General features: G+C 47.1%; 1 protein-coding gene across 2 annotated transcripts in view; it reads left to right on the plus strand.

The window, feature by feature from the left end:
- The first annotated feature begins 9,336 nt into the window (after positions 1–9,336).
- The window catches only part of HIVEP3 (HIVEP zinc finger 3), a 149,812-nt gene continuing 136,350 nt past the window's right edge, over positions 9,337–22,798 (plus strand). Inside the window, exons 1-2 of one of the 2 annotated variants that reach the window (XM_048500501.1) lie at positions 9,337–9,396; positions 9,703–9,753. The gene's annotated coding sequence lies outside the window, so the exon portion shown is untranslated. Of the gene's footprint in view, positions 9,397–9,661; positions 9,754–22,798 lie in introns of those variants that run through there. The other variant, XM_048500502.1, reaches the window with a different exon arrangement.

Below are 22,798 nucleotides of genomic sequence, written 5' to 3' on the forward strand. Positions count from 1 at the left end.
TAGATCTGCTCTGGCACGTGTGGAAAGTGGAGTCTGGCAGCGATTTCTCCTGTGGGGCCAAGCAATGCTCTGAACGTTACCTCAGATCACAATTGAGTAAAGCGATCCAAGTACATTAAAAGCTCTTTACCTGTTTGTGCCTTCCTTGGGGTGAGCCAACTGGGACTAGCAAAGCCCATGGGGCTGATTAGATATCAGAACACACCCTGCAGGATTAGACCTGTGGTTTCTATAGTTCTTACACTCTGTTTTGCTTCAGTGGCCCAACAGAGCTGTAGTTTTTTTTCCAGTGATTTGGAGATGAGGTGTAGAAGTCCTGTGGCTGCCTCTCAGCAAACAGCATTCAGAGGTACACTTCTGTTTAATATGAAGAAGAGGAGGAAGAGGAGTTGTTGTTGTTGTTGTTGTTTGGATTTTACCTCACCTTTCTCTCCTGAAAGAGACTCAGGCTGGCTTACAAACTCTTTTCCCTTCCTCTCCCCACAGCAGATGCCTTGTGAGGTAGGTGGGGCTGAGAGTGTTCTGAAGAACTGTGACTAGCCCAAGGTCCCTCAGCAGGAACATAGGAGTGCGGAAACACATCTGGTTCACCAGACAAGCCTCTGGCACTCAGGTGGAGGAGTGGGGAATCAAACCTGGGTCTCCAGATTAGAATGCAATATGGAGGATCCATGAAGCTGTTATGGCAGATAGCAATCAGTGGTCCTCTTTGCCATGGATTTCCCTTTGTCCTAATGAGAAGTGTACTTTTGCTAGTCCAATATGGTTTTTATTTCATAGAAATAAAAATGTATCAAAATGGCCATCAAGTTTTTTTTAATCAACCCTTTATTTAGAACTTTTCTTTGGCAATGAAAGGAACTGGACAGTGACCAAGATACCTAGGAGGACTTTTTTTTTTAAGGTGTCATTTTCATGCTTATTTCAATATCCCTTTCAGTGCTGCTGTGGATCAAAATTATATAATACACATTACAAAAAATGGTGAGTGGGGTGGGGAATGAGATACCCCAGGGCATCAACCCTCCATAAAGTTGAGTTCTGCAAAAATTACGGAGTTGCGGAAGACTCAACACAAAGTTTATCCTTCTTCTGGTCAGTTTGACTCTGCTTTTTGGCTCAGGTAGCGGGACATGTCCCATGGTAGTGATTGTGCTCTGTGTACTTTTCTTTCTTTCCTGAATCTACTGCTAATTGCTTTGAAAGGATGCCTCCAAGTAATTGGGCCAAGGAAGAAAATGTTCCGTCCACTTTCTCTGCACTTTCTGTGGCGTAGTGGTTAAGGGCAGGTGTACTCTAATCTGGAGGAATTGGGTTTGATTCCCCGCTCTGCTGCCTGAGCTGTAGAGGCTTATCTGGGGAATTCAGATTAGCCTGTGCACTCCCACACACACCAGCTGGGTGACCTTGGGCTAGTCACAGTTCTTCTGAGCTCTCTCTCAGCCCCACCTCCCTCACAGGGTGTTTGTTGTGAGGGGGAAGGGAAAGGAGTTTGTAAGGCCCTCTGAGTCTCCTATAGGAGAGAAAGGGGGGGATATAAATCCAACTCTTCTTCTTCTTCTTCTTCTTCTTCTTCTTCTTCTTCTTCTTCTTCTTCTTCTTCTTCTTCTTCTTCTTCTTCTTCTTCTTCTTCTTCTTCTTCTTCTTCTTCTTCTTCTTCTTCTTCTTCTTCTTCTTCTTCTTCTTCTTCTTCTTCTTCTTTTTCCACTACTACTACTACTACTACTACTACTACTACTACTACTACTACTACTGGTAGTGGTAGTGGTAGTGGTAGTGGTAGTGGTAGTAGTAGTAGTAGTAGTAGTAGTAGTAGTAGTAGTAGTAGTAGGAGGAGGAGGAGGAGGAGGAGGAGGAGGAATACTTTTCTAAACCTCTGGCATGCCTCCCCTTCCTGCCCTTGAGTCCTCTTTTTCACTCACCCTATTCTTTTCTTTTAAAAAAAGGTGTTTCACCCCATTTGATCATTTCGGTTTCCCGGTTCTCTACCTTTTCCATATTATTGCACAAGGATACAAGAATAGATTCTCTGAAAGGTCTCCGACTAAAATAACTACAATGGCTGACCTTTGGTGGTTTGGCACAACTGAGACCAGAATCGATGTGGGCCAGATTGACAGTCCTGGTGTTATGTAAGCAAGGCAGAGGTTCAAACGAACAGCAGATCTGGCAAAACCTGACTTGTAGGGATGAGGTTTACTCCCCACTCCCCAAACAGCCTTCTGAAATTAGCTTGTTGCAACTAAGGATAAGATATTTATTTACAGCTTTTCGCCAATTAAAAACATAACAAAACTTAATCATATAAGGATAAGTTACAATAAAGTTAAAACGAATGAAACAGGGAATTTATAGATTGACAGGATTAAGTCTTTGAAGATACAATAAATCATCAGGCCTGAAGCAATACTGCAACCTGGACCATAATTGGGGAGTTATCTCCCATAAGAAACTTTTTAATCAACTCCCCTTCACAGCTGCAGTCTTTCAGTCAAAGGCTCAATAATCTTCAATCGAGCTGTCTTATTCAAAGAACTTGTGAAAAATACTTGCAACTGAGGAATTCGTTTCAACAATATCCTGTGTTTGATTTTGGTGGCTGCGTCCTCCCCAGAAAAATTCATCCTTCTTTACTGTTACCAAGTTCAGGGTGAGAATCTGGATTTCAAATCCAGGATGACAAATATGACAGAGGGGTGTCGTGGTAGAGTGTCGGGCTAGGATCTAGAACAGGGGTAGGGAACCTTTAACACTCAAAGAACCATTTGGACCCGTTTTCCATGGGAAAAGAAACACTTGGAGCCTCAAATAATTTTTGACATTTAAAATAAAGATAACACTATATATTGGGTTTTTTTTTACCTTTTACTCCGCTGATTCTGAGAAGCGCATGGATGCGTCTGCCCTGCTGCCTGCAGGGCGCGCAAGGATGGGGCCAGCAGCTTGGCCTCGCCGGCTGCCGGGAAAGCGCCCGCCCCGCTCGAATGGGGCATGTGAGAGGGGAAGCCCGCGGCACGGCACGGCCCAGCCGGCCGCGGGCAATTAGTGCGCCTGCCCTGCTGTCTGCAGGGCAGGCAAGGATGAAGCTGGTGGCTCGGCCTCGCTGGCCACCGGGAAAGCACCCGCCCCGCTCCAATGGGGCAGGCGAGAGGGGAAGCCCGTGGCGCAGCCCAGCCGGCCGTGGGCAGTTGGTGCGCCTGCCCTGCTGCCTGCAGGGCAGGCAAGGATGGGGCTGGCGGCTCGGCTCGTGGAGCCGCAGTGCAAGGTCAGAAGAGCCGCATGTGGCTCTCAAGCCGCAGGTTCCCTACCCCTGATCTAGAAGAGCCGCATTTGAATCCCCACCCTGCCGTGAAAGAACGCCGAATGACCTTGGACCAGTCACACGCTCTCAGCCAAGTTGGGTTGTTACAAGGATAAAATGAAAGGGAGAATGTTTTTAGCTGCTTTGGTGAGATTGTACTGCCCAGGTACTGCATTGAAATATACTCTAGGTGAGTTGTCTTGGTGCAAACCGGACACTACTTGTAGGAAGTAATCAGTGTCGCATGCATCGCTGCATCGAGAAAGCTTTGTTTTAAATTCAATCAATGATAAACCTGTGGCGGGACTAATGTGACCTCTTCTGTTCTAGTGGCAATGTTCTTTTCTTTTGTAGCTTTAGTCAAGAGCTGAAGCAGAAGTTGAAGAAGCTGTTTTTTTATCTGGCATGCCACATTTTAAAGAGGTGCTGCAGAGAGTGGTGAAGAGGGACTGTATCCCTTTCCTCCTTTCATTTCACTGTTTTAAGGGACTTTGAGATAGCAACCGAGATCCTATGCCAGTGGAACTCTGAAAAAAACCTTCCTGTTGTGTCTTTCTTTTGTTTATTTGCTGTTCTGTTTTCTCCATCTTGGCCATTCCATTTTTATAATCCCACCCTGTCTTCCAAGAGGGCTGGGCATCTCTCCTCTGTGTCTTGTCGAAGACTTTAATGGCCGGAATCAACTGGCTGTTGTGAGTTTTCGGGGTGGTGTGGTCTAGTGGTTTTAGCTCCTAACGCTTTGCCTCCATCTGTGGCTGGGATTTTCAGAGGGATGTCACCGTGCCACAGAGAGATACGCATCTTACTGCGACATGCCTCTGATGCCAGCCACAGAAGGAGGCAAAATGTTAGGAGCTGAAGCCACTAGACCACACAGCCCAGAAAACCCACAATAGCCATCTTCTCTTTGCCCTTACAACAACACTGTGAGATAGACGAGACAAGGAGAAATTGACTAGTCCAAGGTTGCCCAGTGACCTTCTAAGCAGGGTGGAGCTTTGGACCTAGAATCCAAATCCACTTCTCTAACCATTATGCGACACCCTCTTTGTGTGGGTAGGATAGGGCACAGTGACCTAATGAAGGCACATTTGCACATATTAATTTGCTCCTGCCATAAAGGGTTTGTATGGGGAGTTCTGTGATTAGTGGCAGATTGCATTGCAATGAACGTCAGTAGTGTTGCTATATTCTCAATTCCTTGGTCTTGGATCTTTTTTTTTAAAGAGTCTCTTCTTTACTTAAAGAGCAGAGGCTAACTTCTGGCCGTGCAAATGTTACATCAGTGTCAGTAACACACTGGTAATGTTGCGTTTAGGACTGGACTGCCCCAAAGCCTGGAATCCAATACTTGGTATAGCCTTGGAATGGGTGAGTTCTCTTCTCCATCACACTCTTCCTTATCTTCCATCTAGGTGACTCCAGGACCTCTTCCGCACATGCAGAATATTGCGCTTTCAATCCACTTTCAGTGCACTTTGCAGCTGGATTTTACTGTGTGGAATAGCAAGATCCACTTGTGCGGAATAGCAAGATTCACTTGTGAAAGTGAAGTGGATGATTCTGCATGTGCGGAAGGGGCCTAGGTTTCACTCCCTCGTTCAGGTGCTCGCAAAGGTCGGATTTACATCAGAAATCACAAACAGGACAAAGCAGCGTTGAATCAATTCGCTTTTGTATCTCAAGCATGATGGACCAGTTATAGTTTTTTTGGGGGGGGGGGGGGTCTTTAAAATGTATGTTTCTGAAGCTTGTGGTTTTAGAGTGCACGATTAGAGAGCTCTGCGGAAAGAATGCCTCAGGGGACTGGTGGTCAAAGCCATCAGATCAAGTCTAGCCTTTGTCCCCGGAGGCCGTGGGGAATGTTTCCTGTGCTGCCTCCTAAGTGCTTTCTCTAGCCAAGTGTGGACCATTTTAAGGGGAAGGGGGTTTCTTTTCTTCCCTGCTCCCAGAAACCTCATCGCAGTGTTGGTGGTTACCTTTCTAGGGATAATTCCTCCTCTCCAGTTAGATGTACCTTTCCTTTTCTTTAGTTGATCTCACGGCTGCATTTGCTGTCTGTCTGTCTGTCTGTCTGTCAGATAATCTCCCACTTTTCCATCCCAGCTGGGCCTCAAAGTGGGATAGAACAGCTTTCTCCCTTCCTCTGTTTTCTTAAGACAGCCCTGTGAGTTAGGCCAATGTGAGTATTTGCAACTGACCCAAAATCACACCCACCAAACTTCCATGGTAGAAATGGGGATTTGGACCACAGCCGCCCAGGGTCCTAGTCCACCACACTGCCCACTATGCAACGCTGCTCTCTGGTATCGCTTCTTAATTTTTTTTTTACTTCCCTGAAGATGCGGCTGCTTTAAATTGAATCAGATCGTTGATCTGTTGCTATTGTTTGTCCTGAATGATAGAAATTGTCTAGGAGTTTGGATCTTCTGGATATTGTTCAACTAGCAGTGGTGATTTCCTCTGTGGTGGGAGCAAATTTTCCCTGCTGTGAGATTTCCCTTCTGAGGGTCTTGCTGCAGGCGAAGTTTTCTGATGGGAACCAAGCCTGCCGTTGGATCAGTCAATTCCTGATTTGGTCTGAAACGCCAACCTGGGCCATCTGCTTCGGCACGCGAACCCTGGAAAACGCGCCAGTTCTACAAAGCTGACTCAAAAGAGCATGAACTGCCGGGCGAGGCTATGCCAGGCCTTTCTGCGCGGCCATCTGTTTTGGGCGGGCGCCGTGGCTCTGTCTTGCCCAGCTGAGGTAACACGCTGTGCCGTGGCAGCCTGTGGGGAGGTGGAGACTGAAGAAAACAAAGTGATTCTTCCTTTCATAAGTAGCTGAATCACTCATGTCATGGCAGGAAAACGTGGCTGCTGGCTGTGATTTTCCTGCCGGCAGAGCCACGTCATGGCAGGTCCTGGGCTTCCGTCCTTCAGGTGGCTTGGCTAGGGCGTTGCAACAGGCAAGCTTTCTCCCCCTGTAGGGCTGACTTTGGCTCCTGGTTTTAAATATAGAAACCTTCGTTGCTATAACAACCATTTTTTTTTAAAAAAGCAGGGTTTGGATTTTAGAGATATTGAAGTTGTGTTGCTTTCTGAGGAGAAAACAGCTGCTTTCTGTTTCCTTTTGCAAACTTGGCGGGAGGGGGGGGGGACTGCCTGGGTTCATTATCATAGAGATGACCACAACCTTCCCCCACCCAATGGGAAGCTAATAAGTGTGAGACACACACACACCTAGGGTTCTGTTCGTAGTCCCATCTGTTGTTTTGATTCCTGGAGTGACCAACCAGCGTTAAAGTGGGGTTCTGCCGTGCCACAAGAGGTGCTGTTTTCTCTAGGGAAGTGTGTGTGTGTGTGTGTGTGTGTGTGTGTGTGTGTGTGTGTGTGTGCGCGTGCGCGTGCGTGCAGGTGTCTGATTCCCCGTTCCTCTCCAGCAACCCAGAACAATCAGAGTTCACACTCCTTGCCGAATAAAAAGAATCTCTGATTCCGCCACAGACTGATAAATTATACATCACAGAAACTCCAGTGACCGGCAGCCTAGCAGTCAAAGTGGTACTTCTGCTGCTGAAGAATAAACAGGGGCTGGAAGGGACCGAACGTTGCAGGCAGTGGTAGCAGCAATCCAATACCGTCTGGAAATAATCTTGCAAATTTGTCAGTTGTTGTGACTATTGGGATTTTAGGAGATTCTTTTGAGTGCTGAACTGCAAAGCTTTGTGATTAACACATCGTCTGGGCTAGCGTTTCTGTATTACACATGTGGTTCTAATTTCGTGGATTGCATTGACAGTATAACCCTAAACAGAGTTATTTTATCTTCTCGTAGTGAAGGCGGCCAGATCTGAGGTACTTAAATTCAGTGACTGGAGTTGTGAATGGGCACGGCAGGGCTTTCTACAAATTTGAAAAATACCCCTGGTTTGCAGAAAAATCTAAAAAAAAGGAAAAAGGCATTTTTTTTAAAAAAATATCCTCAAAATTATAAAAAGAGTGCCTGTAGCTTTAACAAACAGATTCCCTCAGAGGCTGTTGCTAGGCTAGGCCTTCCAGGCTGGAGTTCTGGGAGTAAAAGGCTTTGATCTTTGAGGGAGGACTCATCAGGACAAGAAATGCCAGTTCCAGGTTGGGAAATTCCTGGAGATTTTGAGATGGAGTCTGGGGACAGTGTAGCTTGGGAAAGAGAGAGGCTTTAGCCTGATACAATGCCAAAGAACCAACCCTCCAAAACAGACATTTCCCCGAGGGAACAGATCTCTGTCATCTGGAGATCAGTTGTAATTCTGGGAGATCTCCAGGTCCCACCTGGAGGTTGGCAGCTGTAGGCCTGGCAGCAACCACTGAGTGGCTTGATACGTCCTTATTTGCGCAACTTAACTAGGTCTTGCTGCATGCTGCTGTTCAACGGAAGCCACCCTTTGAAAGCCAATTTGGTGTAGTGGTTGGAACTTCAGAGTGAGAGGTCTTAGACCTGTCTTCCTGTGGAAGCTTATTGCGTGAGTAAGCTTAGGTTAGTCATATCTTTGCAAGCTCCACAGGGTTGTTGTAAGGATAAATAAAGAGGAGAGTAAGTTGCATTGATCCACGCTGTGAAGAAAGGTGGAGTAGGAATGAAATAAATAATAAATATAGCTGAAGAAGGGGAGCAAATGGTGGGTTGGTGAACAAAAGCGGACACCCTGAAGAAGCTGATCCTTTATGCTATTTACCTTAAATGAATGAAAGCTTTTCTGTCAACCAAAAGTGACACACATCCCTTTTTTTAAACTGAAGAAAATATGTGCGCCTGCACTCCCCCACTTGAGGAAAATGTGCACAGCTAAAATTGACCTAAAGCTGAAAGTGGTCACCATAACAACATGCTGCATCTTTGATCTAACACAACTTGCTGTCTTTTTTTTAATTGCCTCCGCTACTGTGAATTAGGTAAATTTAAGGTTACAAGTCTGCATTTATCTTTTAGAAGAAATTCAATTTTCTGATAAACTGAAACTTTGAACCATCTTTGCTAGTAAAGAAAGCACACAAGTCAATGTTCCTGCAGCTTCGCCAAAAGAGCCCAGGGTCTTTGACAAAGACCAACCATGGTTCTCCATGGTCTCAGACTTTCAAATCAGCTAGCGCGTGACCTTTTGAAAACTGGAGGTGCCAGGAATCGAACCTGGGACTTTCTGCATGCACGACAGATGGCCTAATCCTGAGCCGTGGCCCCTCCTCATAATGAAAAAAATATGAAACTGCCTTGTCCGGAGTCAGCCCATTGATCTGTCAAGGCCTGCATTTTCTCAGATTGGCATTGGCTTTCCGGGCTCTCAGGTCACGTCACCTTCAATCTGATCCTTTTAAGCAGAAATGCCAGTGGTTGAACCTGAGACTTCCTGCTTATAACAACTGCCCTTTGCCACTGATCCACGCTCTCCTTTTCATTTTGTGCATAGACTGAACCCTCCTATGACAGTGGTCTAGCTAAAGCCTTATGTTCTGGCAATACCTTCCCAGAGAACTGCTTGTCTTTGTGGGAGCCTTGGTGACCTCCCTGTGCGGAAGAAAATAATTCCCAGCTTTCTGGCCCTGGAGGCCCTGCTGTACAGAGGCGCGTCTACAGACAATAATGCCCAAACACTGAAATTGCCCACTCCCCATTTTGGAAGACCAGCTGTCCAGCAGCCAGATCTATCCATCTGTTTCAATGGCAGACAGCTCTCTGGAGGGCTGGTCTACCAGCCTTCATGAAGAATTGGTAGATCTAGTCTCTATCTACCCATGCCTTTCATCCATGGGGGAACCAGCTCTCTGGAGGACTGGTCTACCAGCTGTTAAGAAGACCTTGTAGACCTGCCCTCCATGACAGCCAGTTCTATCCATGACAGCCAGTTCATTGCTCCTTAATGGCAGGTAGACCAGTCCTCCAAGTGGTGGCAGCTTCCTGTTGCATAAAGAGACAACTTGGGCGCCCCTAGGCAAGTAGCGCCCAGGGCTCCTGCCTCGGCTTGCCCCACCCAAAATACGTCAGTGCTGCTGTATGTTAAACAAGTTGTGGCAAAAAACAGTTTCACTCATAAGGGGAAAAGGGAGGAAACCACTTTTAGAAGCTGAAAAGACTGGTGAGATTCCATATTTGGATCTTGCTTCCCTGCTCTCGAGTGTGTTTGTGGGTGTGTTCAAATTATCATTTGTTCCTTGCTTTAGGGGTATTACTCTCAGCATGGTGAAGGTCAAGTTCAATGTGGTTCTTAGACCTGCTCACAGCTGCTCCTTCACCTTTGTGTAGGCCCGTGGGGACAGTATTAGTCACCATTTGGCGCAACTGTCTCTCTTTCCATGGTTTACACAGTTTCCATATTCAAAATAATTTCTCTTATCTCTCTTAGGTTCTCATGTGTTTCTTTCTTGTTCTGATCACCTTACAGGCTGCTGCTGAAAACCAACCAACCAAAGGACTGTTAACCACATCTTCACAGGTAAGAGACCTCTCTTCTATTGGGGATGGGTGGGACAGATACCAAATTGGGCAGAATCACATTTACTTGTGGGAGTTTTCGTTTATCCAGTCCCCCTTTTTAAACTGGGCCCTCGGGCACTGCAAATACAGTGTTACCTTGCCTGAAATCTGTAGCCTGGGTGAGTGTTTACAGTGAAGTGAGGTTCAATGTGGAGGCCTGGAGGGCAAGGCCTTGTGTTTATGCCCCCTGCCCCAGTCTCCGTTAGAGGTGTGGGGGGGGGGCGTGCAAAAACAAGGCCTTGCCCGCAATAGGCTCTTGACCCTGCACCGGCTGCTGCGCCCCCCTCTATTGGAAGCTGTGCTTTGCTGGCTGAGGGCGGTACCAGCACGTCTCTTCCAGAAAGCCATGGGCTGCCACCTCCTTACCTTTGCTGGGGTGGGGCGGGGCCGAGGTGGCGGGAAGTGAAGCACGCTCGGTGGGGCTGGCTGGCATGCCCTCCGAAAAGGGCTGGCCTCTTCTTCCATCTGCTGTCATGTGGCTCCCCATGTCAGAGGGACCATAGGGAGAAGCTGGCCACCCCTTCCTCTTGTGGAAGGCTTCGGTCTGTGGGGGGCAATTTTGCACCCCCCCACATGACCGGATAGGTGGTGTCCGGGGACATGGGTGACCCCGTGTCCCTCTGGCTGGTACGCCACTGCATGGATTACTTGAGATACTGGTCACATGCAAAAATGCAGGGGTCAGTTTCAGAGGTGCTTGTGATATATTTTCTATTTGTTTGAAAGTTGATAGATCTGTCTAGTTGTACTTTATTTAAAAAACATAGACCTGGAAGGGATCTCCAGGCCATCTATTCTAACCCCCTGCACAATGCAGGAAGTTCATAACTACCTCTCCCCTACTTCACCAGTGATCCCTACTCTATGCCCAGAGAAAGGCAAAGAAACCCTCCAGGATGCCTGGCCAGTTTGCCCTGGAGGAATCTTTCCTAGCCCCAAAATGGTGATTGTCACTACCCAGGACATGTAATAAAGGGGCCACAAGAGCTGAGCACTGACTCATGCCTTCGTGCCCTCTCTCCAGTGGTGGGATTCAAATAATTTAACAATCGGTTGTTCACAAGCACCATTTTAACCACCGGTTCTGCCGAAGCGGTGCGAACCGGCTGAATCCCACCACTGCCTCTCTCTCTTGATCTGCCTAAGCTTACAGAATCACCGTTGCTGCCAGATGGCCCTCTTGCCTTTGCTTAAAAACCTACAAAGAAGGAGACCCAACCACCTTCCAACGAAGCCTGTTCCACTCTCTCTGTTTCTGTGCAATATATTTTTTTATTTGTTGTTTGAAAGTTGATTGTTCTGTCCAATTGTGTGTGTGTGTGTGTGTGTGTGTGTATGTTTTCTTGGTCATGACTTACATTCCATCATCTGTTTGCATAGCTTTATGGATTCTTAAATGGTGTAATGCCAAACAATTTCTATTTAGGATCATTTGAGAAGGTGGCTGTGCTGGTCTGAAGTACATTTGAGTCCAGTAGCACATAGACTGGCAAAATTTTCAGGGTGTAGGATTGTCTGATAGAAGTAGGAATAGAGATCCCGGAATCCTTATATCTCAAGGGTATGTGGGTGTGGGTGTGTATACGCACAGACACACTCCCCATTCCCCAATATATTGATATTTAGGATACGATACTGATGATGAAGCTGGTGTTTAAGAAGGATGTGATATCTTTTTCTTTTAATAAAATATTTTACATGACTCAAATAAGATCAGAGAAAACAGTGTCTGTCGTCTCCCAGGATTACTACAACGTTTGTATTCTGGTATTCTAATAACAGTACCAAAGTTTCGCAAACCTGCTTGAATGAGATTCTCCTCTGTCATATATAAGAAACCTGACTGGTCAGAAAAGGCCCAAGAAGAAAGTTGCGTCCGATCTACTTGCCTGTTGTACAGCTTCTTGGGAAGGTTCACGTCAAGTAAATGGGACAGAATGTTGACCAGCTGAGTGGCGTAGCACAAAGCAGCACTGATGGTGTAAGCGGGATTGTTATGCTCCATGTCTGGAACGGGAAGAAGGGAAAACAAGAGAGCTCAAAAGAAGGGAAGGGGTGCAGCCAGAGGTGGGATCCAGCAGGTTCTCACAGGTTCCCGAGAGTAGGTGACTAATTATTTGTGTGTGCCGAGAGGGGGTTACTCATTGGTGATTTTGCCACGTGATTTTGGCCTTAGTTACGCCCCTCCTCTCAGCAGTAGCACGCAGAACTTGAAGCAGTCTAGCAGGAGGTGCACCGGCGTGCATGGCAGCCTGTGCCTGCGTGCATTCGTTTCCCGCCCAAGGGCCGGCGCAGTGGCTGCGCCCTTTCCACAGCCCCGCCCAGGAATGCCCCGCCCCCAGAATGGCCGGCCACGCCCCTGTCGTGCCCCGCCCAGCCCCATTGGTGCTACACCACAGTTTGAATCCCACCACCATGGGAACCTGTTACTAAAATTTTTGGATCCCACCGCTGGGTGCAGCCCACCCAAGGGCCGGATCCTGGAGGTCTTTCCCACTGACAGACAATTCTTATCGCCTCACAGGGCCTCAAGTGCTCAGCTCTTTTTCATTTAGCGCATGTCACTTCACAGATTTTGGTTGGATTGTACCACCATAACAGAATGGGTCTTGAGTCTGAGCCTGAGGGCCTGAGTTTGAGTCCTGGCATACTTTATTTATTTATAGATTTAGATCCCACTGTATCCCATAAACTCAGAGCAGCTAGCGGCAGGTTCTTCCCCCCCTCCCTACAAATGCTCTGCTGTCTCCACAGAGCTCATCACCCGAATAATTGAGTAGTTTATTAGATAATAGAGTGGGACGGGCCAAGTGGAGATCTGTGCTCAGTCTGTCACGATCGCTATTGTCTAGTCTAACTGGCAGCGGCCTCTCCAGGCTCTTAGGCAGATGCCTTCCATTATAGAAGAAGAGTTTGGATTTATATCCCACCTTTCTCTCCAATAAGGAGACTCAAGGTGGCTTACATGCTCTTTCCCCTTCCGCTCCCCACAACAGAGACCTTGTGAGGGAGGTGGGGCTGAGAGTTCCAAAGAACTGTGACTAGCCCAAGGTCACCCAACAGAAACGTAGGAGTGTGGAAACACAGATACCGTATATACTCGAGTATAAGTCGACCTGAATATAAGTTGAGGCACCTAATTTTGCCCCCCAAAATTGGGAAAACGTATAAGTCAAGGGTGGGAAATGCAGCAGCCAGCTTCCCCTGCCCACTTCCATCCGAGGCCACTGGAGCGGAGGCCCCCCCTCTTGCTGTGGGGGGGGGATCCTTCAAAGCCTCCCCTCTCTTGCTGCCATGGTGGGAAGAGAGGTGGCTGTCAGGTCTGTCAAAGCCTTGACTCGAGTATGAGTCGAGGAGGGCTTTTTCAGCAAAAAATATGTGCTGAAAAAGTCGACTTATATTCGAGTACATACAGTAAGCCTCCGCCACTCAGGTGGAGGAGTGGGGAATCAAACCTGGTTCTCCAGATTAGAACCCACCTGCTCTTAACCACTACGCTACGCTGGCTCTCCTACTTCATGGTCCTGTTAACTGGAGATGCGATGGCTTGAACCTGGGCCATTCTGTATGCCTAGCAGATGGCCACTGTGAGCCAAGGACCGCCTCCCTGCCGTGTTTGCTTTCTGGATCTTTGTATACTAGACCTTTCCCCAAACATGTCTACAATATTGACACTGTGGTAGATATCTTTAAGCTCCTGTTACGTGCTTGGATAACCACCTGAATATCAGAGAAGTGTCTCCTCATACCCGATGAAATTACCATCTAAACGGCAATTTCCAGAGCCCATTCATGAGGCATACAGTATTGTGCACAGTTAACAATGGTTTTTCAGTCGTGCAATTTTTAGGCTGTGTGTCTGTGATATTTTAAAGGGGCGCAAAAGCACAAAACGGGCGAGAATATTTCAAAGCACTCCTTGTACCGTTAGAGAGGAGGAGAGGTTTGATGGTGAGGCACACAAATGTTAATCTTTGTACAGTTTGGTATGTCAGATTGATTTCTCTCAGACTCCTTTATGAGTTGCCTTCTCCGTGCCAAACAGCAGGTTAGATCCAGACTACATTTTTCGCTAATGGAAGGGATGGTGGCAATTTCTTTAATTTCCCCTTCATGTCGTAGACCCCCAATTTGCCCCTCATGTCATTCTTCTGGGTCGTGTCCCCTAGAAGCAGGGCAGGGGGAAACAGTGGGCTTCAGCTGGAGAGGGGGGTATAGGAAAGTTCTGTTCTCTGGATACAAGTGTCTTTCAAGATACAAGAGGAGCAGCAGTGGCGTAGTGGTTAAGAGCAGGTGCATTCTAATCTGGAGGAACCGGGTTTGATTCCCTGCTCTGCCGCTTGAGCTGTGGAGGCTTATTTGGAGAATTCAGATTAGCCTGTGCGCTCCCACACATGCCACCTGGGTGACCTTGGGCTAGTCACAGCTTTTCGGAGCTCTCTCAGCCCCACCCTCCTCACAGGGTGTTTGTTGTGAGGGGAGGAAGGGAAAGGAGATTGTCAGCCCCTTTGAGTCTCCCTGCAGGAGAGGAAGGGAGGATATAAAATCCAAACTCTTCTTCTCTTCTTTCTTAAGCAAGAAATCTTTACATTTGTAGTTTTATCTCCTATATCAGATTCTGCCTCTTGCTTCTTGATTTCCTTGCACCGTCCTTCCATAATTTTATAAATCTTGCTGTTGTTATTTTTTTTACCCTTGACAGCTCAAAACTTTTGTCTGTGCTCCTGTGGAGCACTGCAACCAATTTATTTTTAAATAGGTGAACAACCAGAGCATGGCACCTCCCACGCACATGGCAGGGCTATTCCCTCTAATTGGTTTATACGGGGAATTTCAGACTCTTGCCAAAGTGGAGAAAGATGCATGGAAATCCTGAAATGTATTTTGAGTGATTTAGGCTCCAGGTTCCTGTAAGAATTTTATCGAATCCGTGCCTGGATTCTTCCGTCCATGATCCCCCAGTCTTAACTACCAATTCTTCTGTTGTTTAATATTTGATCCAGTCTTTATTTTAGACTGCATGTGACTGTATATGTACACTCTAAGCCTAACCCACTTCACAGGATTGTTGTGAAGATAAAAGTGGAAGAGAGGAGAACAATATTAAGTCGCCTTGGATCCCTATTCAGGAAAAGGGTGGCAAATAAATGACTCAAATATTTTGTTTATCTCATCCGTTCTCCAACGTGTTCAGAGTGGTTCTCCCTTTCCTTGCGTGGTGAGGAGCCAACGTGATGTAGTGGTTAAGAGTAGTGGACTCTAATCTGGAGAACCGGGTTTGATTCCCTACTCCTCTACATGAACAGTGGACTCTTATCTGTTGAACTGGATTTGTTTCCCCACTCCTACACATGAAGCCTGATGGGTGACCTTGGGCTGGTCACAGTTCTCTGTGAACCCTCTCAGTCCAGCTACCTTACAAGGTGTCTGTGGTGGGAAGAAGAAGGGAACGTGAGTGTAAGCCCATTTGACACTCCTTGCAGGAGAGAAAAATGCAGTGTAAAAGCAACTCCTCCACTTCCTTCTCTTGTATTCTTGTTTTGTCCTCACAACAACCCTGTGAGATAGGTCAATGTTGAAAGTGAGTGGCTGGCTCCTGATCGCTATGTAAAGTTGAAGGAAAGAGTGAAGACTTGAACCCAAATCTGTCGGAGTCCTGATGTGATGTTACATCCCATGTCTCATGAACCTTGCCTTTGATTGTCATGCCCTTATATAAAGCTGTGGTGCGACCGCACTTGGAGTACTGTGTTCAGTTCTGGTTGCCACATCTCAAAAAGGATATCGAAGAGATAGAAAAAGTGCAGAGAAGGGCAACGAGGATGACTGAAGGATTGGAGCACCTTCCTTATGAGGAGAGGCTGCAGCGTTTGGGACTCTTTAGTTTGGAAAGGAGACGTCTGAGAGGGGATATGATTGAAGTCTATAAAATTATGCATGGGGTAGAAAATGTTGACAGAGATAAATTTTTCTCTCTTTCTCACAATACTAGAACCAGGGGGCATTCATTGAAAATGCTGGGGGGAAGAATAAGGACTAATAAAAGGAAACACTTCTTCACACAACGTGTGATTGGTGTTTGGAATATGCTGCCACAGGAGGTGGTGATGGCCACTAACCTGGATAGCTTTAAAAAGGGCTTGGACAGATTTATGGAGGAGAAGTCGGTCTATGGCTACCAATCTTGATCCTCCTTGATCTCAGATTGGAAATGCCTTAGCAGACCAGGTGCTCGGGAGCAGCAGCAGCAGCAGAAGGCCATTGCTTTCACCTCCTGCATGTGAGCTCCCAAAGGCACCTGGTGGGCCATTGTGAGTAGCAGAATGCTGGATTAGATGGACTCTTGTCTGATCCAGCAGGCTAGTTCTTATGTTCTTATGTTCTTAACCAATTGCTCATAATTATTATGATGTCTCCAAATTGTCAAGGCCGTCCTGAGTTCGAGATTTTTGGCATTATGTTAACTCCCTTGGTGAGAGACTGCTGATTCCGCTCCGCCAGGGACAAAGGTATCTTATATTTTCTGAGATTTCCATTTTGTCTGCACTGTGTGATGTAAAGCAGAACATTTTGTGGGCTGAGTCTTCACCTTTCGCAGTGGAAAACCCTTGGTATGCTTAGGTTTTTTGTTATTTTTTGAAAGGACACAGCTTTGGAACATTAATTCCTCTTTTGAAGATGTCACATAGAACGGCAATCATTAGTAATAACTAAGTGAATAATCTAACCTTTTCTGCTCTGATATTAATATTGCTGTGTTGAGTCATCGTCGTTATTACAAACACAGCAAAGTCAGCAAGCTGGGTGCCTCGCAGAGTAAGCCAGCGTAGACGGGTCTCCGCTCTCCAAGGACCCTATAATTAAAAATAGACAATACCGAAAAAAAGCACTTGGATCCAATGGGATACTTCTGTGGGTGGGTGGATTTCTGCCCGTGGAACAGGATTTTCTTGCTTTCCCCTCCCGTCCTCAACTGCAGCCCAAAATATCCACCAAAATGCCAAATTTGGGGAACAGCAGGGGCAGAGCACCCATGGGGACATGTGCGGTCACATGTCCCCGGGCGAATACTATCCTATCATGTGCCCCCAAACACAAAATTGCCCCCACACCTCTTCTCCCCTGTGCTGGCTTGGTTCCCGGGTCGGCACAGGGGAGGAGGGGCATGCTGTGTGGGGGGCAGTTTTGTGCCTCCCCCATGCCTCACCTGTGCCGACTCAGCTTATCCGAGACGGCACGGGGGAGGAGAGGATGGCGCCCGTGGGAAGGGAGTTCAAAATCGCCCCCCACACCCATTCTCCTCTGCGCCAATTTGGCTCATCTGATCCGTGTTGGCACGGGGGAGGAGGGGCGTGCTGTGTGTGGGGGCGATTTTGCGCCTCCCCTGCGCAGACTTAGCTCATTGGAACCAGGCTGGCGTGCCGGGGGGGGGGGCTGGGGAGGGGCAAAATCGGGCACCATTGCTCTGCACGCAGTTTCCTTCTGCTACGCCTCTGGGGAACAGGGGACCCCTAAGGGTAGCAGTGAGGGACATTCTGGGCAGAAGTGGCCATGGGGAGGGAAGAGAATCGTTTTCTGTGGGTGGAAGCGTGTTGTTACTGAATGAGCAATTGAAATGTAGAGTTTACCACTGGCGAATATAGTGACGGCCACAAGCATTCGTGGCTTTACAAGGGGACTCAACAGAATTTGGTGGGTAGGCCTACTAGTTACTACCAGCCATACTGACTAAATGGGACCTCCGTATTTAGAAGTAGTAAACCTCTGAATACCAACGCTAGGAAGGAATACTGGATACAGACCTCGGCTTCTATGCCCTGTAGTTGGCCCTTCTGAGTAACTGGTTGGCCACTGTTCAGACAGGATGCTGGGCTGGGTGGACATCTGATCTGCTCTTACGATACAAGCTTAAGAATAAGATGAAGTTAATTGCAGTCAGTTGTTTAGGAACCGTTGTTAGTTTGGAGAAAGAGGATGACTTGATCTTCTTTGGATCCTTTGGCAAAATCTGAAAGGTTCAGCGTTAAACTGATTCCGACTAATCTTTTAATCATAATAAATGTTGATTGATTGATTGATTGATTGATTGATTGATTGAAGTGTTCACAGCTTTGGAGCATCTATCAACGTGCCAGTATGTGCTCACTTGCGGGGGTGGGGTGGGGGGGACAGCCCACATGGGCGCAGTCATTTTAGTTTGCAGAACAGCAACTTTATTCTGTCTGTAGAACATGGTTTTGATGAGTGTACTCTGAAACCTGTTTGATGGGTCAGTCCACAAGCTGATGAGGAATTCCTGCTAGAAGAAGAGTTTTGATTTATTTACCCCCCCCCCCTTTCTCTCCTGTAAGGAGACTAAAAGGGACTGATACTTCCTTCCCCTCCTCACAACAAACACCCTGTGAGGTAGGTAGGGCTGGGAGAGCTCAGAAGAACTGTGACTAGCCCAAGGTCAGCCATCTGATATGTTTTGGAGTTCACAAGCTAATCTGGTTCATCAGATAACCTCCACAGCTCAAGTGGCAGAGCGAGGAATCAACCTGGGTTCTTCAGATTGGAGTGCTCGTGCTCTTAACCACTACACCATGCTGTCTAGGAGACATTTGTGGGCTTTCCAGTTTATTCAAGTGAGAGCTGCGCAGACAAACACAGCTCACCCATGAAGAGGTTATGCTGGGTTAGAAGAAATGCTTTGGGTTTTGCAGATTTGGCAGCAGCAGCATTTTCGGGTTGCTGTGGAATTTCCAGGCTAGGTGGCCATGATCTGGTAGTTATAGCTCCTGATGTTTTGCCCACATCTATGGCTGGCATCTCTGAAGACAATGGCCGGTTAATTCTGGCCGTGAATGCCTTCAACAGTACACAGAAGCATTCTCTTTTGGGTGAAAGAGCTTTCCCCAATGCAGAACATTCCACAGAGCGCAACCGAGGATGGCTCTTTTTGCCCCAGGGAAGGGCCTGTATTGGTGGAACAGACCTATAGGACCCAATGCAGTGTGCCAATACCAAGTAAAAGCACTGCTCCAGTGAGCACCACAACCGCCTAGTGGCGTATCTGCCAAAGGGACATGGGGGGTCAATTGAGCCCTGGGGCCCCCCCCATTGGATCATGTGGGGGGTGCCTGGTGGGCCGTGGCAAGCTGCTCCCAAGGTCAATGGGATGCGTGTGTGTGTGTACGTGGGTGCGTACAGGGGGGGCACCTGGGACAGGTGTTGCCCCAAACGCCATTTTTGCCCCCGGGGCACTCAACACTCAACAACGCTGAGTCCAAAGGGCAGATTTCTTCTGCATTTTTTTTGCAAAAATATTTTTTGCATTTTTTTCTTTTTCATATATAACTTCTGAAGTTGCTTTATCAAAGAGGATAATGGTGTGGGCAGCGAGGGAAATTTTCATACTTTCATCCCATGCTACTTTCTGCCTGGGAAAAGCATACCCTGCCCCCACACCCCCACACCCCCACCCCGCTTCTATTAGTCTATTAGTTTGAGAATACTTATAGGTATCTCCATTTTTCCCAGTAGGGGTAGTCACTTGAGGGTGATGAGAAAATAGCAGGTGAAGAAAGAGTTCGAATTTATCTTCTCCCCCCTCCGGTGACATCCTCCTCCTTGTATTGTTGAAGGCTTTCACAGCCGTAATCACTAGTGTGTTGTGGGTTATCCAGGTTGTATGGCCGTGTTCCAGTAACCTTTTCTCCTGATCCTCGGAAGATGCCAGCCACAGATGCAGGCGAAACGTCAGGAGAAAATGCTACTGGAGCATGGCCATACAACCTGGCTAACCCACAACACACTATCCTCCTCCTTATTAAAGCAATCCCAGAGGCTTCATTTGCAAAAGAGCAAAAGCAATTTCAAATAGACATCTGAAGAAAATTGGGCTGAGCCCTTGGAATACCTGCTTGTTTGTTTCAGAGAATGATTGCATTCTCTACCCTTCCACCTTAACAGTATTAGCTGTCTGGCAGCAGCAGCAGCAGCAGCAGCAGCAGCAGCAGCAGCAGCAGCAGCAGCAGCAGCAGCAGCAGCAGGTGACCAGGTCAGACTTTGCTACCAGACCAGTCCACCTTATTCGAGCTTTTACTGAGCATTGCTTGGTGACCTTTAATTTAGGGAGTGCGATGGCTCAGTCTGTAAGGCAAAAGAACAGCGTACTGTCGAAGGCTTTCGCGGCTGGATTCAACTGGTTGTGGTGGGTTTTCCAGGCTGTGTGGCCGTGGTCTGGTAGATCTTGTTCCTAACATTTCACCTGCATCTGTGGCTCTGAGGAACTGAGAACTTGGCCTGCTGTCTGCCTGCTGCATTTTTCCTTGCCTTTCCTCTAAGCAGATCAGAGTGATAAAAGGAGTTCCCCCTCTTCCATTTTATCCTTTGACATAAGCTTGGCTGAGAGACTAGGAATAGCCCAAGGGCACTCAGCAAGCTTCATAGCTGAGCAAGCATTTGAACCCGGCTTCCCACCTGAGTCCGAGATGTTAATTACGCTGATTCTGGTAGTTTGTGGAAGAGAGATGCTGTGGTACAGTGGTGAAATGTTAGGAACAAGATCTACCAGAAAACCCACCACAACCAACAAAAGAACAGCGTTCATCCCTGAGTATTGCCGTCATGGGGTTCAGAATGTCAGGCACTGAGGCTAGTTCAGGCCCCTATCAGTAATTAAAAATAAATGGGATCCCTGTGTTCAGAATACCTTGGAATACCCAGTGTAGTGAGTAAATCAATAGGAAACAATAAGGTTCAGTCTGTCTGATCCGATGTTCACAAAACTTGTTCAGAAACAGATCAACTTAAATGAAATAAATGTTTGCCTGATTTTCTGCCCCTGAAATCAAATTAATATTTTTTTTGCTTCTTTTTTTAAAGCTAGGATAAACTGCTGAACATGTTGGGTTTTCTTGCAAATATGTTCCAGCCGTAGAATCAGACATATTAGATAACTGGCAGACACAGTGTTTCTGATTGGGATAATTCTTCTAGGCTAGGCAGAGAGTCATTTGCAGGGCTTCCTGAATCCTCATACCTTTATGTCTCATGTGGCTTTTCAAGGTCTGCCTGGAACTTCTCCTCACTTGAGAAAGTCGGGGGGGGGGGGGGATTGTAGTATTGTGGCTGGGTGCAAGAGATAAGTTTCTGACATGATTTCATGTCAAGCTATATGTTTTATGGGACATTCAAAGCCGGATCTTCCATCACAATAAGAACATAAGAACAAGCCAGCTGGATCAGACCAGAGTCCATCTAGTCCAGCACTCTGCTACTTGCAGTGGCCCACCAGGTGCCTTTGGGAGCTCACATGCAGGAGGTGAAAGCAAAGGCCTTCTGCTGCTTCTGCTCCTGAGCCCCTGGTCTGCTAAGGCATTTGCAACCTCAGATCAAGGAGGATCAAGATTGGTAGCTATACATCGACTTCTCCTCCATAAATCTGTCCAAGCCCTTTTTAAAGCTATCCAGGTTAGTAGCCGTCATCCTTAACCATAACCCATAGGATGAGGGGAGGACAGCAGGGTTTAAAATCAGGGCTATGGTGCCTAATCCTGTGTCCTGAATGTCTCATTTGTATCTTACCTTTCTCCAAGAAGCTCAAAGACCTCTCTTTCTCCATTTCCCCACCCACTGAGGAAGGTCACTCAGCAGATTCCCATGATGGCGTGAGGATTTGAACCAGGGTCTCTCAGATCCTAGTCTGGATTTTTTTTTTTGGCCCCCTGGTTTCCCTCACGAGCTTCATGGCTGAATAGGGATTGAAAGCTCTCCCAGATTTTAATCACTGTATCCACACTATGTCAATGCTGGCTCTCCTATGCCATTTTCATAGTAGAGGCTGCCCCCTCTTCCAACATCTCAGAGCCCCAGTAGGAAAACAGGACGTGCGTTTATGTGGGGCCTGTCTTTTTTCTTCCGAGGCAATAGCTTGCAGAAGGGAGAGCAGATATGGGAAAAAAGGATAACTCCCCCCACCCAATACAAAGGCCCCCTCTACATCCTCTTCCCAGATGCTTATTAAAGTTCAAAAATATGTTGGGTGATACTATCACATATGACATGGATTTTGACCCCCTAACCTGGAATAATCACTTGTGAGCTCTAAATAACGGCAAGTTAGGTTTTTTTTAGAATTTGGGGATTAAACACGACAAAACATTTTGAGGTCAATGAATATACTGTTGGTTTACTTTTAAAAAAAAAACCCTGTGTGTGTGTGTGTGTGTGTGTGTGTGTGTGTGTGTGTGTGTGTGTGTGTAAATGCATCCAACCCTAAAATATTCCTGATTGCCAAAGAACTGTAATTTTGGCATGCTCCAAGAACAAGCTTGGGCAGTGTTCCGTCTAGCAGCCAGGAAGAGGATCTCTGTTTATACAGAAGGCTGGGTAGATGTGAGCTGTGTAAGCAGGTGGCACATTAAAATTCATCTGTGATTTCCTACCAGGACGAGGCTGTGTTTTTCCTGGCCCTTCCCATCTCTTGTAAGTGAGAGAGTAACTGTTGCAGTCGGAGTTATTTTGGGGGAAGAGCGCTAGACGGGAGGGGATGGATTTATGGTGGTTTCTGGAGCGTGTTCAGTTTCATCTCCCACCTAGGCAAGCCTTCGGTTGAGGTTGAAAGCAGCCTGTTTAATTTGGACTCCTTCCTCTCCACACAGTGGGATTGGAGAAGGTTTTGTAATAAACAATCTGAGATTTTTCTCTGCAGGGCTGCCCCTGGTCTGCCAGAATTGAGGGTGTAAATTCCCCCACCTCTCTTTTGCAGGGCTCTTGTGCCCTAGTATAGAACACAAAGGACAGAAAGAGAAGTCTTCGCCTGCTGGATCGTTATGCATCACATAATTGTTAAAGATGTGCGTCTGTGTGTGTGTGGGGGGGGGGGAGCTTTTTCTGGGATGAAGAAACTGGCCATCCTATCTGTAGTCAGATAATCAGACAGGTGAGACTTGTAGGTGTTCGCCCTCCATTTCTCACAAGGATCTCTGTTGCATGCAATTTAGAATTAAATACAAAAA

This window comes from Sphaerodactylus townsendi, linkage group LG06 (assembly GCF_021028975.2).
Source record: "Sphaerodactylus townsendi isolate TG3544 linkage group LG06, MPM_Stown_v2.3, whole genome shotgun sequence".
Classification (NCBI taxonomy): domain Eukaryota; kingdom Metazoa; phylum Chordata; class Lepidosauria; order Squamata; family Sphaerodactylidae; genus Sphaerodactylus; species Sphaerodactylus townsendi.